We start from the raw sequence: 17,352 nt of genomic DNA, 5'->3' as shown, positions 1-17,352 counted from the left end.
CTTGGTATGTACGGAAAATTGTGTACAGGTGTGTGCGGGCCCTATAAGAAACGGCTGGCTGGGATGATTAAGAGAGCGATCGAGGATTAATTAAAAAGACGAGAGGGCAATCAAGTTATATATATGAGGAAGAATTAATTAACTGAGAGGTAAAGACAGAACATTTGAAACATTTAAAACATTTGAAACATTTCTTAATACCCCATTAGGTACAGTTACATATGTTTTTGCATGTATTGTTAGAGGCCAGCCTTTACATAACAGAGATAAGAGAGAGACAGAACGAGACAAGGCTATCTCGACCGGTAGGTGCTGTATTGCTATTTCGAGACCAGAAATGGCTTTGCCGTGATGTACTCTCTCAGGAAAGTTCCCATTTGCAAGGAAATAGCCCCAATAACGTAGATAGGTTACCAGATTTTGTTCGAAGACCCACACATACGTTACACCTCCTGCTGAATGGAGACCTTGAGCAGGGATTTTATGTACCGCCCAAAAAAGTTATAAATCGGGTTCTAATGAGTGTTCTCTAAGGGCAGTATTGCAAGAGACTTTCGCTTCTCACATTACCTATTCATAAAGGTCAAAGAGGAGGTCATTTGGGTTCTCATGAGTGTTTCTACAGGTTCATGGCACAGAGGAGGGGTCACACTACCACCAGGGTCATAGAACTACTCCTGAAAATGCCCTCAACTCCTATGAAAGCCTTGTCAAATAGGTGTTTCTTCAGGTTCATGGTACAGAGGAGGGGTCACACTACCACCAGGGTCATAAAACTACTCCTGGAAATGCCCTCAACTCCTATGAATGTCTTGTCAAATAGGTGTTTCTTCAGGTTCATGGTACAGAGGAGGGGTCACACTACCACCAGGGTCATAAAACTACTCCTGGAAATGCCCTCAACTCCTATGAATGTCTTGTCAAATAGGTGTTTCTTCAGGTTCATGGTACAGAGGAGGGGTCACACTACCACCAGGGTCATAGAACTACTCCTGGAAATGCCCTCAACTCCTATGAAAGTCTTGTCAAATAGGTGTTTCTTCAGGTTCATGGTACAGAGGAGGGGTCACACTACCACCAGGGTCATAGAACTACTCCTGGAAATGCCCTCAACTCCTATGAATGTCTTGTCAAATAGGTGTTTCTTCAGGTTCATGGTACAGAGGAGGGGTCACACTACCACCAGGGTCATAGAACTACTCCTGGAAATGCCCTCAACTCCTATGAAAGCCTTGTCAAATAGGTGTTTCTTCAGGTTCATGGTACAGAGGAGGGGTCACACTACCACCAGGGTCATAGAACTACTCCTGGAAATGCCCTCAACTCCTATGAAAGCTTTGTCAAATAGGTGTTCTACAGGCGATGAAAGCCTTGTCAAATAGGTGACCCTACAGGCTCAAGGTACAGAGAGGGTCAGACTATATATAGCTACCACCAGGGTCATAAAACTACCACTGGAAATATCCACAACTCCGACGAAAGCCTTATCAAAGAGATATTCTAAGTGTATACATTCATAAATATATACATACGCCATCTTGCACTGGCTCATGCTGCCCTCCCGGAGCTCATCTTTAATCCTAGAATCTAGAGTCCGGGTTGATAGATGGTCTTCTGGACAGCATGTGGGTAGTTTTAAGCCACTCGGCGGCGGCTGATAAAACCCAGCTTGGTGGTGGCTTGTCAACCTGGTGGAGAGAGAGACAGGGAGGTTAGGGTAGCTTAGGGTAGGGTAAGGTAGGTTAGGTAAGGAGGAGAGGCTAGATTTGGCAGGGAGGGAGAGATATGGCAGGGACACAGGCAGGGAGAGAGTGATTTGGCAGGGACAGAGGCAGGGAGAGGGAAATATTTGGCAGACATGTAAACAGAGCAGGGGAGGACACAGTGCTGGGAGTTTTAGTAGAGGACCTGGAAACAGTGCTCAGAAGGAAAAAGGAAAGACTGATGGTTTGGACATGTAAAGAGAGCAGGGAGGATACAGTGCTGGGAGTTTTAGTAGAGGACCTGGAAACAGTGCTCAGAAGGGAAAGACTCTGATGGTTTGGACATGTAAAGAGAGCAGGGGAGGACACAGTGCTGGGAGTTTTAGTAGAGGACCTGGAAACAGTGCTCAGAAGGGAAAGACTCCGATGGTTTGGACATGTAAAGAGAGCAGGGGAGGACACAGTGCTGGGAGTTTTAGTAGAGGACCTGGAAACAGTGCTCAGAAGGGAAAGACTCCGATGGTTTGGACATGTAAAGAGAGCAGGGGAGGACACAGTGCTGGGAGTGTTGGAGAGATTGGAGGTAGAAGGAAGGAGACCAGTTGGTAGACCTAGGAAAACATGGAGAAGTTGTGTACAGGAAGACTTGGAACTTGGAAGTGATGGGATTGGATGAGCATTGGGCAGAAGACATAGCAGACTGGAGGTAGAAGGAAGGAGACCAGTTGGTAGACCTAGGAAAACATGGAGAAGTTGTGTACAGGAAGACTTGGAAGTGATGGGATTGGATGAGCATTGGGCAGAAGACATAGCAGAATGGAGGTAGAAGGAAGGAGACCAGTTGGCAGACCTAGGAAAACATGGAGAAGGTGTGTACAGGAAGACTTGGGATTGATAGGGCCGTATAAGCATTGGGCGGAAGACAGAGTAGAATGGAGGAGGAGAGCCATAAAGTGTCCAACCATTCAGGAAGATTGAATTTAATGGACCTTAACCTAAATAATGATGATAATGACATTGTACTTACCAGGGATTGAGTGGTCATAGTAGTAGTAGTAATAGTATCACCGATCAGCTGTCATGGAAGTACTATATAAGGGATTCAATAGTACACATAGTAGCAGTAAAGAGGATTTAATAGTACACATAGCAGTATAGAGGATAGTAATAGTAATAGTAGTAGTCTCAGCGATCTCCTTGAGTCCGTCGTCAATGTAGATGCCGTTCCCCACCTCCACCACCTTAGTAAGATTGTCATAGCCGAGGTCAACAACATTGGCCGAGCGCATGTCAGTGGTGAGCTTGACCCGGCCGCCAGCCTTCCGCCAGCTCGATCTCTGCCGACGCTCCCTGGGAAAGGATCAGCATTCATTAGTCTCTCAAAGGTGTAGAGGCAATTATGTGGCATCCTAAGAATAGCTTCCAAGGGCTTGTGGTCTGTCTCTACAACATTGTTATGTTTGCCGTACTGCTGTGAATGGAATCTCTCAACCCCAAACACTATAGCAAGTAGCTTTTTCTCTATCTGGGCAGAGTTGTTTTCAGATTTTGTCAATGACCTCGCTGCATAATAATAATAATAATAATAAATTTGATTTCGCACATCGGCATATGTAAAGAACAGGACAAGTAAAGGAACGAGAACAAAATTGAGATAGCTACAGGGTGACCTTCTTGCATTATACAGGCCCATAGTGCAAGGCTTGAAGCATCTACACAAAGCAAGACAGGTACAGCACTTACATCATAATGACCAGGCGCCCTGACCACAAGGATGTCTTGCAGCTCCTGGAAGCCTTCATGCTGTGTCTCCTCCCAACAACAGTCATGCAGTTTTTTCTCCAGCAGAACAGAAGCATGGTCTGTGAGTGTGGAAAGATTTTGTATGAATTATTTACCCACATAGTTGATCATGCCCAAAAACCTCTGACACAGTTTTGTTTTGTGGGACAGGAATAAATGCATCAACAGCTTCCACTTTTTGCTGATCAGTATGAATGACACTTTCAGTCAAAACAATTACAAGCATACTACTGAGCCAGTCTGTGGGTGTATTTTCTTCAATAATGATACCTAATCTTTCCATATGGTCTATTCCTTCTTAAGTTTACCTCTCAGAGCAACAGGTATTTCTCTAGGAGGGTGAGCCACAGGGACAACACTTGGATCAAACTGTAATTCAACTGTTGGAAAGTTGGAAAGTTTTGTTTAGTGGGCAGCGCAACATCGGTGATCATATGCCAGAGAGAGACAGAAGGGGAAGGAATTATAGGAGAAGGGAACAGACCCCAGGAGACGGGACACAACCCCCGATTAATACCTGGTACCCAATCACTGCTGGGTGGACAGGGGCGTAGGGTATCGGAAAAGCTACCCAAATTTTTCCACTTTGCCCGGGCTCTCTTGGTTGTGAGCCATGATATAAACCCCAAAAATAGAAGATACATAATCTGATCGCAAATGCTTTGATATATATGAAATGGTTTGTGTGATGGGTGAATTTTTCTCATTTTTCTGGCTTGGAGGGACCATTAAGAAACATGATCCCCGCTGCTACTGGGTTAATATCTGCATTTTTATGAGCGTTTTTTTCAAGTTCATTGCACAGAGGAAGGGTCAGACTACCACCAGGGTCATTAAACTACCCATGGAAATGCCCCAAACACCTATGAAAGCCTTGTCAAGTATTTTTTTTCTACAACAAAGGAGACAGCTCAAGGGCACACACAAAAAAGGAAACTCTATTAAAAAAGCCCGCTACTCGCTGCTCCCAAATACTATATGTCAATTCCTGTGCAGATGACAAAAACCCGGATCTTCAAGTCCCTCCCTGTCTTAGCCTGTGGGGGGAGTCTCAACACCCTGCCCCTGCTGTGGGTGGTGTGGGGGGGTGTGGGGGTCTGGTGCAGGGCCCACAGCTCCACCGTCAGGCTCAGGGGGGAGTCTCCAGGTCCGACAGGTGCTGGGGGAGGGGGGGAAGGCACCATATCAGAACACTCCTTACCCTGAGAGCATGTCAAGATACATAACACAGCAACATTCAGTAGATATGTACCATTAAAACCTCTTGTAAACCCAGCTATTAAAACCTCTTGTAAACCCAGCCATTAAAACCTCTTGTAAACCCAGCTATTAAAACCTCTTGTAAACCCAGCTATTAAAACCTCTTGTAAACCCAGCCATTAAAACCTCTTGTAAACCCAGCCATTAAAACCTCTCTTGAACCCAGCTATTAAAACCTCTTGTAAACCCAGCTATTAAAACCTCTTGTAAACCCAGCTATTAAAACCTCTTGTAAACCCAGCTATTAAAACCTCTTGTAAACCCAGCTATTAAAACCTCTCTTGAACCCAGCTATTAAAACCTCTTCCCATTAATAAAACCTCTTGTAAACCCAGCTATTAAAACCTCTCTTGAACCCAGCTATTAAAACCTCTTGTAAACCCAGCTATTAAAACCTCTTGTAAACCCAGCTATTAAAACCTCTCTTGAACCCAGCTATTAAAACCTCTTGTAAACCCAGCTATTAAAACCTCTTGTAAACCCAGCTATTAAAACCTCTCTTGAACCCAGCTATTAAAACCTCTTGTAAACCCAGCCATTAAAACCTCTTGTAAACCCAGCTATTAAAACCTCTCTTGAACCCAGCTATTAAAACCTCTCTTGAACCCAGCTATTAAAACCTCTCTTGAACCCAGCTATTAAAACCTCTCTTGAACCCAGCTATTAAAACCTCTCTTGAACCCAGCTATTAAAACCTCTTGTAAACCCAGCTATTAAAACCTCTCTTGAACCCAGCTATTAAAACCTCTCTTGAACCCAGCTATTAAAACCTCTCTTGAACCCAGCTATTAAAACCTCTTGTAAACCCAGCTATTAAAACCTCTTGTAAACCCAGCTATTAAAACCTCTTGTAAACCCAGCTATTAAAACCTCTTGTAAACCCAGCTATTAAAACCTCTTGTAAACCCAGCTATTAAAACCTCTTGTAAACCCAGCCATTAAAACCTCTTGTAAACCCAGCCATTAAAACCTCTTGTAAACCCAGCTATTAAAACCTCTTGTAAACCCAGCCATTAAAACCTCTTGTAAACCCAGCCATTAAAACCTCTTGTAAACCCAGCCATTAAAACCTCTTGTAAACCCAGCAATTAAAACCTCTTGTAAACCCAGCCATTAAAACCTTACCTTATTGCTTGTGTGAGTCCTCCCCTGCATAGGAACAGCTGCGTCATCCAGGGGTAGACCAGGCAATCAACCACTCATATCCACGGTAGACCAGGAAATCGACCACTCCTCCAGGGGCCGGTAGACCAGGAATTCAACCACTCAGCGGATGACCAGTGTTGTGTAGCTCTCCAGTCTGAAATCGAGGGAGTTTGTAACCTAACCGATCATGGATATTAATCAGTGTTTTTACTCAAAGACAAACTGTGTGCGATGAACATTCAGCGACTCGGAAATAATCACTGGATATTTACGACACAATAACAAAAATATCTGACATCACACCTGAACCATTGGATACCTGTGACATTATCCATGAAGGCAATTAGGGCACTCACTCACCAGGACGTCTCAGAATAAGTGCGCCGAGGACTATTATCGAGGCTAACATGGCGGTAGTCCGGGGCGTGGAACCTCATCAACGGTAGCGGTGTGTTCTGTGGTTGAAGCTCGGCCGTGGAGGTTTCTTGTAGACCCGGGTGGATGTGGTAATGCCCGGGTGGAGCAGCAACGGCCGTAGAGGGTTGGGATGTACACTGTAGACTCTTCCATGGCAAACGTTACCTTTTCTTTACTAACTAGAGAGAGAGAGAAAGACACAGAGAGAGATTGAGAGATAGAGAGACAGACAGAGAGAGACAGAGAGAGGGATTGAGAGAGAGAGAGAGAGAGAGAAACAGAGACAGAGCAACACACACACACAGACGTACGCACAGTGCAGTGAGGGAGAATTAAGCAACACACACACACAGACGTACACAGTGCTGGGAGGGAGGAAGGACAGGCAGCATGGCGGTACATTGTTTATTACGGAACGAAATTCGCGTTACAGCTGCAAGGTGCTCTCAACCACAATGCCTTACAAAACCAGCAGTAGTTACCTCCTCCTGCTGCAGCGACCTCCCCAAGACGGAGGGCCCCCAGACCCCGCCCAACGAGGATGCGCCTCCCTGGCCACCTGGTCAAAGCCTGGTCAACCAGTCAGCCAGAGAGGTGCGCCCCCGCCGACAGGGCCCAGAAGCCTTCCGCATCGGGCGGGTCACCACAGCCGCCTCTTCTTGCTGCTCAGGAACACAACAGGCTAAAAGGCAACAGTTACACACACGGACATATAAAAAAAAGAAATCCTAACCGACATCTCAGAGGAGACGCCCCAAGGCGGCAGACTCAAACGCAGAACGGAAAACACCCGTTCTGTGAAAGAGCCAACCGTTGTACCCCTAACACCCTAGGCCCCACCAGCCTCCTCCTGTGAGGAAAACTGGTCCTCAGTAACTCGGAAGGAGCTACCCTGGCGGCAAAGCTGTAACACAGACTGGCCCGCGTACAACTCCGCCGCCTAAACTAACACCTTGCCAGACCTCCCTACGGGAGAATCTGACATCTATCTGCGCGTCTTTCAAGCGTTGCTCCGACTCCTAACCGCCGACCACCCGTCCGCCCGCCCGTTCCCACGCCCGCCCGTCCGCCCATCCGCCCCGCCCCAACCGCCCGCAAGCGTGCGAGCAGAGGTACGACGAGCGTCAGTGCAGCGGAACGTAGCGTACGGGTTCCGTGCGTTCGTACGTGTAGCCGTACGGCTCAGCGTAGACGCTGCTGCCTGCCTACCTGACCGAGGGTGGGGTGCCCGCCCGACAACCCGACCGCAAGGTGGCCTGCCTACCTATCTGATGGCCCGACTGACAGCCTGACCGCCAGATAGCTTGCCTGTCACCTGCTAGCCTGACTGCCAGGTGGCACACCCGCCCGTCGGCCTGATGGACAGACGGCCACGCCCATGCCTTCCTGACACAGTGATTAGCTAAGTCCCCCACACAAAAAAAAGACACTCACACAAAAAAAAAACTCACACACCCTACATAACCTGCACCGTAGTGCTACCCCAAACCTCAGCAGCTCCCGCGTTGCACACCGCCACCGCCGTTGGTCGCCCGGCAGCATCCACCCAGCGCCTCGCACACAACAGCTAAAGAGCTAGGGAGGAAGGGGGTTATGGGGAAAAAAACATACATAGAAATGAAATCCTAGCAGTCACACAGCAACACACAGCAAAAGGTCAAACACACGGCAGGCCTGCCATCACACACACAAACACACACAGCACACACTAAACCAAATACCGTGGATATACCGTAGTGACGTGATGTGATGTCCTCGCTGCACGCGCCTCCGGACTGCCACACACACACACACGCTAGCTATTGGGTATAAACACACGGGAAAAAGGCATAGAAAAAAAAGACATCCTAAATAAAATAACACACACAAGCACTCAGCGGGGGTTTGGGGAGGCAGACGGAGGAGGGCCAGTTGGCATGGGAAAGGGGAATCGCCCTGCCCAGGAGATGGATATGGTCTTGGCACCCCCCCCCTGGCGTGAAGGTTACCCAACACACCAGGCGGTAAGGCTCGACACAACCCAAATCCCAGGAGGCTCATCCCCCAACCCACTTCCAGCCCACCAACCATTCTACCCCACCCTCCCTTACCCACTAAGTACCCACAGACATACACCAAAAAAAAGACTCCACTCCCATCAGACTCCTTGGAAGAAGGCAGCCTGATCCACCTAATAAAAAAGCCAGGCTCAACCTTACGGAAGAGTCTGGCAAAACGTCGGCGGAGACAACGCGAAAGACTAACGCCTGGCCAAGCAGAGCCCGACCGCTCTGACCCCCGGAAGAGAGGCCAGAGTAGCTAGAGTCGGCTTCCTCCTACGGAGAAAACCGACAAAAAAAACTTCAGACATCTCGGAGGGAGACCGTCTGAAGGTGGAAGACTCAAACGCAGAACGGAGTCACACCCGTTCTGTGAAAGAGCCAACCGTTGTTACACCTAACACCCTAACACCCTACACCAGCTAAACAAACACCCTACACCCTGACGTGCTGCTCCCGCGCTGCGCCGATGCTCTCCACTTACGCGCCTCTGAAAGAACAAGACCGACTTAGACACAACCCAGGAGACAGTGACGGAGAATTAGACACAAGATGAAAATTATACAAGAGCAACAGTATTTAATGATCTTGTTATTTGACTGATTATCATTTCATTACTATTATTGGTATTGTTATATTCATTACTATTATTGGTATTATTATATTCATTACTATTATTGGTATTATCATAATCATTATCATTGTTTACCTGGGCGCCAGAGGATACAGGCAAAGGGTGACACACACGGCCACCTCCATCAACGTGTCTCTCCAGGCGGGGCAACACACTGGAAGTACAGGGAGACTCAGACATGCGGAGAGGCAGCGGCAGAGACATCCAGACATCTTGGCTCAGACACAGGTGGCTGCTCCATTAACCCGGCAGCAGCGACGGGCCAAGTTTGTGGCTTTACCGTGTAGCAGCGATGGGCCAAGTTTGTGCCATGATATTTAAACCCCCCAAAATAGATGATGCATAATCTGATCACAAATGCTTTGATATATATTATGAAATGGTTTGTGTGTCCAAACTCCTTATGCAAGAGTTAAGAACATAAGGAGTCTGCAAGAGGCTGGTTAGGCTATACAAGGCCATGGCTTTATCTAACCTCTTCTTGAATGTATCTATGGTATTGGCACCCACAACATGGCCCCCAAGCCTGTTCCACTCATCCACCACTCTGTTAGTAAATCAATTCTTGCCTATGTCTTTGTTGAATCTGAATTTGTCTAACTTAAAACCATTGCCACGCGTCCTACCTGGCTCTTTTACTATCAAAATCTTATTGACATCCCCTTTATTAAATCCCTTCATCCATTTATAGACTTCGATCAAGTCTCCTCGCAACCTTCGCCTTTCTAGCGAGTGTAGATTTAACTGCTTCAGCCTGTCTTCATAAGGCAAGTTTCTCACCCCCTGAATCATCTTTGTCATCCTCCTCTGTACAGATTCTAACACCTTGATATCCATTCTATAGTAGGGGGACCAGAACTGAGCCGCATAATCGAGATGAGGTCTAACTAGTGCTAAGTAAAGTTTGAGGATGACTTCAGCGCTCCTATTGCTTACGCTCCTTGAGATGAAACCAAGTACTCTGTTGGCCCAATTTTTTGCCTGATGCATTGAGCCCTAGGACGGAGGTCAGCACTCACTAGGACTCCTAAGTCTTGCTCACGCCCAGACCTGCTTAGAGGAGTGCCATTTAAGGAGTAATTGTGTGAGGGATGATTCCTACCTACACTCAGAATGCTACACTTCCCAACATTGAATTCCATCTGCCACTTCCCCGCCCAATCATATAGTCTGTCAAACTCATCCTGGAGAACAGTAGCGTCCCTGTCTGATTGGATTACCGATCTTGGTATCATCTGTGAACTTGCTGACATCACTACTAATTCCTGTGTCAAGTCATTGATGTAAATAATAAAAAGCAGAGGACCCAGCACCGACCCTTGTGGGACTCCACTCGTAACACTGCCCCATTCAGATTTTTTACCATTGATTTGCACTCTGCTTCCTACCACTGAGCCACGCCCTGATCCAGTTCAAAACTTTACCAGCTACGCCGTGAGCCTGTAATTTTAGTAATAGCCGGTGATGAGGGACTTTGTCGAACGCTTTACTGAAATCTAGATACAATATGTCATAGTTTTCATCTCGCTCAACCGCCTCGATTACTTTAGTGTAGAAGGACAACTAGTAAGGCAAGACCTATCCTTTGTGAACCTATGCTGTGAATCATGAATTAAATTATGCTTTTCTAGATGGTCCAGAATGCTCCCGGCTATAATTTGTGGCTTTACCGTGTAGCAGCGACGGGCCAAATTTGTGGCTTTACTGTGAAGCAGCGATGGGCCAAATTTGTGGCTTTACCGTGTAGCAGCGACGGGCCAAATTTGTGCCATGATTTAAACTCCCCAAAATAGATGATGCATAATCTGATCACAAATGCTTTGATATATATTATGAAATGGTTTGTGTGAGGGTGATTTTTCTCATTTTTCTCGCTTGGAGGGACCATTAAGATACATGACCCACGCTGCTACCACAACCACCGGGTTAAGGTCAAAAAAATTGTAATGCCAAAATTTAATTAAGTATGGGAAAGATAGAAATTAGGGAGGATAAGTAGTTTTAAGTATTTTTAAGAATATATAAATTCCATCTCTATCTCACGTACTTAACTGAATTTTTCTTAACTAAAAATGGTCAAATCATCACTGATCTCCTCTATTATGCATATATAATCATTTTTGCAATTCCTAACATTATATACTCATTTAAATAATTTTTCACACATATATATAAATACTACTCTTACATATACCCAATACTGTCCAACCCCTTATGCAAGAGTTAACCAGCATCTTCATTCTTTCATCCCTATACTGTCCAACCCCTTATGCAAGAGTTAACCAGCATCTTCATTCTTTCATCCCTATACTGTCCAAACCCATTATGCAAGAGTTAACCAGCATCTTCATTCTTTCATCCCTGTGCTGTCCAAACCCATTATGCAAGAGTTAACCAGCATCTTCATTCTTTCATCCCTATACTGTCCAAACCCATTATGCAAGAGTTAACCAGCATCTTCATTCTTTCATCCCTATACTGTCCAAACCCATTATGCAAGAGTTAACCAGCATCTTCATTCTTTCATCCCTATACTGTCCAAACCCATTATGCAAGAGTTAACCAGCATCTTCATTCTTTCATCCCTATACTGTCCAAACCCATTATGCAAGAGTTAACCAGCATCTCCACTCTTTCATCCCTATACTGTCCAACCCCTTATGCAAGAGTTAACCAGCATCTTCATTCTTTCATCCCTGTGCTGTCCAAACCCATTATGCAAGAGTCAACCAGCATCTCCACTCTTTCATCCCTATACTGTCCAAACCCATTATGCAAGAGTTAACCAGCATCTTCATTCTTTCATTCCTATACTGTCCAACCCCTTATGCAAGAGTTAACCAGCATCTTCATTCTTTCATCCCTATACTGTCCAAACCCATTATGCAAGAGTTAACCAGCATCTTCACTCTTTCATCCCTATACTGTCCAAACCCATTATGCAAGAGTTAACCAGCATCTTCATTCTTTCATCCCTATACTGTCCAAACCCATTATGCAAGAGTCAACCAGCATCTCCACTCTTTCATCCCTATACTGTCCAAACCCATTATGCAAGAGTTAACCAGCATCTTCATTCTTTCATCCCTGTGCTGTCCAAACCAATTATGCAAGAGTCAACCAGCATCTCCACTCTTTCATCCCTATACTGTCCAAACCCATTATGCAAGAGTTAACCAGCATCTTCACTCTTTCATCCCTATACTGTCCAAACCCATTATGCAAGAGTTAACCAGCATCTTCATTCTTTCATCCCTATACTGTCCAAACCCATTATGCAAGAGTCAACCAGCATCTCCACTCTTTCATCCCTATACTGTCCAAACCCATTATGCAAGAGTTAACCAGCATCTTCATTCTTTCATCCCTGTGCTGTCCAAACCCATTATGCAAGAGTCAACCAGCATCTCCACTCTTTCATCCCTATACTGTCCAAACCCATTATGCAAGAGTTAACCAACATCTTCATTCTTTCATCCCTTACACTGGTAAACTCTGGGGCACCCTTCCTGTGTCTATATCTCCTCCTGCCTTCGACTTGAATTCTCTCACGAGGAATGACGTATCGAGACACCTCTCCTCCCGAAACTGACCTCCCTTTCGGCCGCTCATAACTTTTGTCTCTGAAGGAGCAGCAATTAACCCAAGAACATCGGCAGACCCTTTTCTGGGCTTTCACGAGTCATGGCTGTGGTACGGTGGACCCTAAAAAGGGCTCGCCATAAAACCCTTGATTCAAGCTAATTGTAGGTGGTTGTGACATAGAGCAACCCACCATGCATGATAAGTGGTGCAGTAAGGTCATGGCAGACTGAATTAGCTATCCATACAGTAATCACTCGTCAAATTCTTTAAAGTAGACAACAAGCGACTCTCGGCTATATGCCACGCGTCACAAGACTGTTTATTTTGTGACAAACACCACACAAACAGAATGGAGTTTGAGTAAAAGAAATATTCTTAATGGCTTTATAGTTATGAGAGGACCAGGTGCTCTGATGTACGTTCCATGCTCTTTTCTTAGTCTCAAAATGCAGTGTAATTTTGCCATTTCTCGGCCACTTCTCGGCTTCCCCACGGCCCAAGCCCACGGGTTAAGCCCTTCCCGGCGGAGGATCTATATAGAGACGTTTGGAAATTGGGACTTTTTGTCGGCGCGTCTGTGTATAGACGTTTGCTCTCATTTGCCCTCATTAGATAGTATCATGGCGCCACTATAAACACTCGCCTGCGCCAGAACGGGCTGGGCCGACCCCCCCAAAAAATAGACGATTCCTTACTACTGACAAAATGAACAAAATAAATTATTATTAGGCATCTCAAACCCATGGACAGTCACCCTTGTGCTTTGTTGGATATGTGTAATGCCCCGACGAGCTTCTTTTCTAAATCCTTCCTATTTCTCAACACGTCCTCTGCGTGTATCGAAATAACACGAGAAATTAATCAAGATCAGGGTATTCGCCGGCTGCCTGGGATTGAACCCGCGACCAGCGTGACGGGAGAGCCACTCCTTACCGAGTCGGCCAAAGAGGTGCCCCCCTGGTTAAGTGGGTTATGGGAGGCTCGTTCATCAGGCCGTCGCCGCACTACATATGCAACGCACATCAGCTGACACTGGAAATTTTTGCATTTTTTCCTAGTTTCTTTTATTATTATAGTCTATCATGTCAAGGAGTAAGAGACCTCTTGAGCCGGAGGAAATGACTCCTTTGGTAGCTGAGGATATAGATGCTAATTTTTTGGATGATTTTGATGATCCTGACTCGTGTACCATCAGTGGTTACACTCTAAACCTTCATTTGAATGTATCAATATACATATAACCAGTCTAACTGAACCCTTTCATTGCTAAACGCTTGCAGCGGGCGTTAGGCGTGTTTGCTGGTGGTGCTAAACGCTCACTGCGACCTCCAGCCGCACTAAAATCTCCCGTGTATGAGAGTGTTCCAACACTAATTCTCACAACACAGGATTGACAAGTGAGTGTTTTCTACTAAACTTGGTGGAAAATCATGTCAGCCCTGCTGCCGGGAAGGGGTTAACGGGCTTTTTCTAAACCTATTTTCTCATTGCCCTAGAGTGGTTTCTTTAGCTGTAAAAAACAATATCCATTATCCACACAACTATATCAAAATGCTTACCGGTCTCCCCAGCTGAAGAGGTCACGGACAGAGGAGGTCATGTGCGCCTCCCCAAGCCCATGTCCCCCGGCGTCCATCTCCCGGAACACTGCCACACAAACAAACGCTAGCTATGGGTATAAAAAAAGATTACGTGCAAAAAGTTCACACACACAAAAATACATCCTAACAAAATAATAGTGCGAAGGCATACCGCCAACGCACACACACACACAATCATACGACAGGCCTGCCATTCACACACAGACGCACACACAAGAGAACCCACTTAACCAAACCGTTGGTGTCGTCGCGATGAGTCCTCTGCATGGTCCGTCCGCATCCTGCAAAAACAGAGAGGCATATTAGAAAAGGGAACATTAAGGGCCGCTTCCACAGTCCATCATGGTCTTTGTAACACTCCCGAACCAAGCTATAGAATCCCATACTGTTCAAAATGGCGCGGTCTTCGATGACACACTAAATACAAAGAGCTTTTCCTGTATTGTGTCGTCAAATTTGTGGACTTGAATATAAACAGGATCTCAGCTTACTCATCTCCCTTCTCTTCCCTTTCCTTCATATCATAAACACAGCTTTTCCTGTATAGTCTTGTCAAATTTGTGAACTTGAATATAAACAGGATCTCTGCTCACTCTTATCCCAATCTCAACTCCCTTCTCTTCCCTTTCCTTCGTATCATGACAATATAAGACCTTTCCTGTATAGTCTTGTCAAATTTGTGAACTTGAATATAAACAGGATCTCGGCTCACTCGTCTCCCAATCTCATCTCCCTTCTCCTCCCTTTCCTTCGTATCATGACAATATAAGACCTTTCCTGTATAGTCTTGTCAAATTTGTGAACTTGAATATAAACAGGATCTCGGCTCACTCGTCTCCCAATCTCATCTCCCTTCTCCTCCCTTTCCTTCGTACCATAAACACACAAGACCTTTCCTGTATAGTCTCGTCAAATTTGTGAACTTGAATATAAACAGGATCTCGGCTCACTCGTCTCCTAATCTCATCTCCCTTCTCCTCCCTTTCCTTCGTACCATAAACACACAAGACCTTTCCTGTATAGTCTCGTCAAATTTGTGAACTTGAATATAAACTCCAGACACCGTACAAGGAAATTTCGAAGGCTCTGGTATTGGTTTTGGAGCTTACTAACCCATCATGAGGAACTGTGAAACTGGGCCTTAGACACGGATGCAGAATTATAGCCATGCAAAAGGCAAATTACTTATATATAGTACATGAAACTGGCCATCACGGGGAGTTAACTTATGGCAAAATATATTACTAACCCCGGAAATTAAGTGAGACTGAAAATTTAAAGAAGCATTATGTGAGAGAGCACCGTGCAGGGCTTAGTAACAAGGATTTCGGTTAATTTACATTCACGTACGGATTGAGATATCGGCAAGGCTTGAAGCTGCCGAGATCTTTACATGGAAGAGGCGCCTGGCTGGGACCGACCATTATACAGGGACAAAGCAAACTAGGACTGACAATTATACAGTGACAAAACAAACTAGGATTGACAATTATACAGTGGCAAAACAAACTAGGACTGACAATTATACAGTGACAAAACTAGCTAGGATTGACAATTATACAGTGACAAAACAAACTAGCAAGCAGAGCCGGACACCACAAACACACTGGAAGGAACCTTGAGCGATAGATAACTTAGACATTAATTAAAAGGAAGGAAGGGATGAAGATAGCCAGAGGAGGAGGAGAAGGAGGAAGAGAGAGAATGGACGATAGGAAATAGGATGCAAGATTTGACCACCAGAAAGAACGTCACTCAAAGGATAACTTAGACATTAATTAAAAGGAAGGAAGGGATGAAGATATATATATAGAGAGGAGGAGGAGGAGGAGAGAGAATGGATGATAGGGAAATGAGATGCAAGATTTGACCACCATAAAGAATTATAAACGTTAATTAAGCAAAAGATAACTTATTCATTAAAAGGAAGGAAGGGATGAAGATAGACAGAGAGGAGGAGGAGGAGGAGGAGGAGGAGAGAGAATGGACGATAGGGAAATGAGATGCAAGATTTGACCACCATAAAGAATTATAAATGTTAATTAAGCAAAAGATAACTTATTCATTAAAAGGAAGGAAGGGATGAAGATAGACAGAGAGGAGGAGGAGAGTAAATTTAAGACTAAAAACAATCACTTGATATCATTTAGTATTCCATAATGTTGCCGAGCTCTGCAAACTAGTCACTCCCAATGATTAGACAGCTAACCAGTGATAGCCTATCCTCACTAACACACAGAGGACATATGTTGACCTAAATTGACCTATCTATCTTGGTGTGACTCTCCGTGATGTCTCCCCTGCTTGGCCCGGCATCTCCGCGGTCCCACACGAGTCCGGCCTCTGTCACGGCAGCTCTGGGAAGACAAAACATATCTGACAGAAAACATACTGCATGACACACGAGGCTGGTCCATATACATACTGCATGACACACGAGGCTGGTCCATATACATACTGCATGACACACGAGGCTGGTCCACATACATACTGCATGACATTCTCTCCAGTGACTCTCTCTATCATCTCTTTTTCTCTCCATCTCTCCACGTGTCTCTCTCTCCTGTTACCTACATCTTGCTAAGCCAACACCCCCATCACCATTAAGCCAACACCCCCATCACCATTAAGCCAACACATCCACCCCCATTAAGCCAACACATCCATCACCATTAAGCCAACACATCCATCACCATTAAGCCAACACATCCATCACCATTAAGCCAACACCCCCATCACCATTAAGCCAACACATCCATCACCATTAAGCCAACACATCCATCACCATTAAGCCAACACATCCATCACCATTAAGCCAACACATCCATCACCATTAAGCCAACACATCCATCACCATTAAGCCAACACATCCATCACCATTAAGCCAACACATCCATCACCATTAAGAAAACACATCCATCACCATTAAGCCAACACATCCATCACCATTAAGCCAACACATCCATCACCATTAAGCCAACACATCCATCACCATTAAGCCAACACATCCATCACCATTAAGTCAATACCCCCATCACCATTAAGCCAACACATCCATCACCATTAAGCCAACACCCCCATCACCATTAAGCCAACACATCCATCACCATTAAGTCAATACCCCCATCACCATTAAGCCAACACATCCATCACCATTAAGCCAA

The 17,352-nt window shown here is 45.4% G+C and overlaps 2 long non-coding RNA genes across 2 annotated transcripts; both read right to left on the bottom strand.

Moving 5' to 3' along the window:
• Positions 1-3,751: 3,751 nt before the first annotated feature.
• On the bottom strand, positions 3,752-7,069 carry LOC126984104 (uncharacterized). The gene is made up of 3 exons (XR_007736406.1): positions 6,273-7,069; positions 5,562-6,066; positions 3,752-5,042 (listed from the first exon to the last, which is right to left on the bottom strand). It is a non-coding gene; the product is annotated as an uncharacterized LOC126984104 (long non-coding RNA).
• Positions 7,070-7,423: 354 nt separating this feature from the next.
• On the bottom strand, positions 7,424-14,460 carry LOC126984137 (uncharacterized). The gene is made up of 3 exons (XR_007736433.1): positions 14,147-14,460; positions 9,078-9,156; positions 7,424-8,858 (listed from the first exon to the last, which is right to left on the bottom strand). It is a non-coding gene; the product is annotated as an uncharacterized LOC126984137 (long non-coding RNA).
• Between the last annotated feature and the right edge of the window lie 2,892 nt (positions 14,461-17,352).

This window comes from Eriocheir sinensis, chromosome 56 (genome assembly GCF_024679095.1).
Source record: "Eriocheir sinensis breed Jianghai 21 chromosome 56, ASM2467909v1, whole genome shotgun sequence".
Taxonomy (NCBI): domain Eukaryota; kingdom Metazoa; phylum Arthropoda; class Malacostraca; order Decapoda; family Varunidae; genus Eriocheir; species Eriocheir sinensis.
This window is presented reverse-complemented; position numbering and strand designations above follow the sequence as displayed.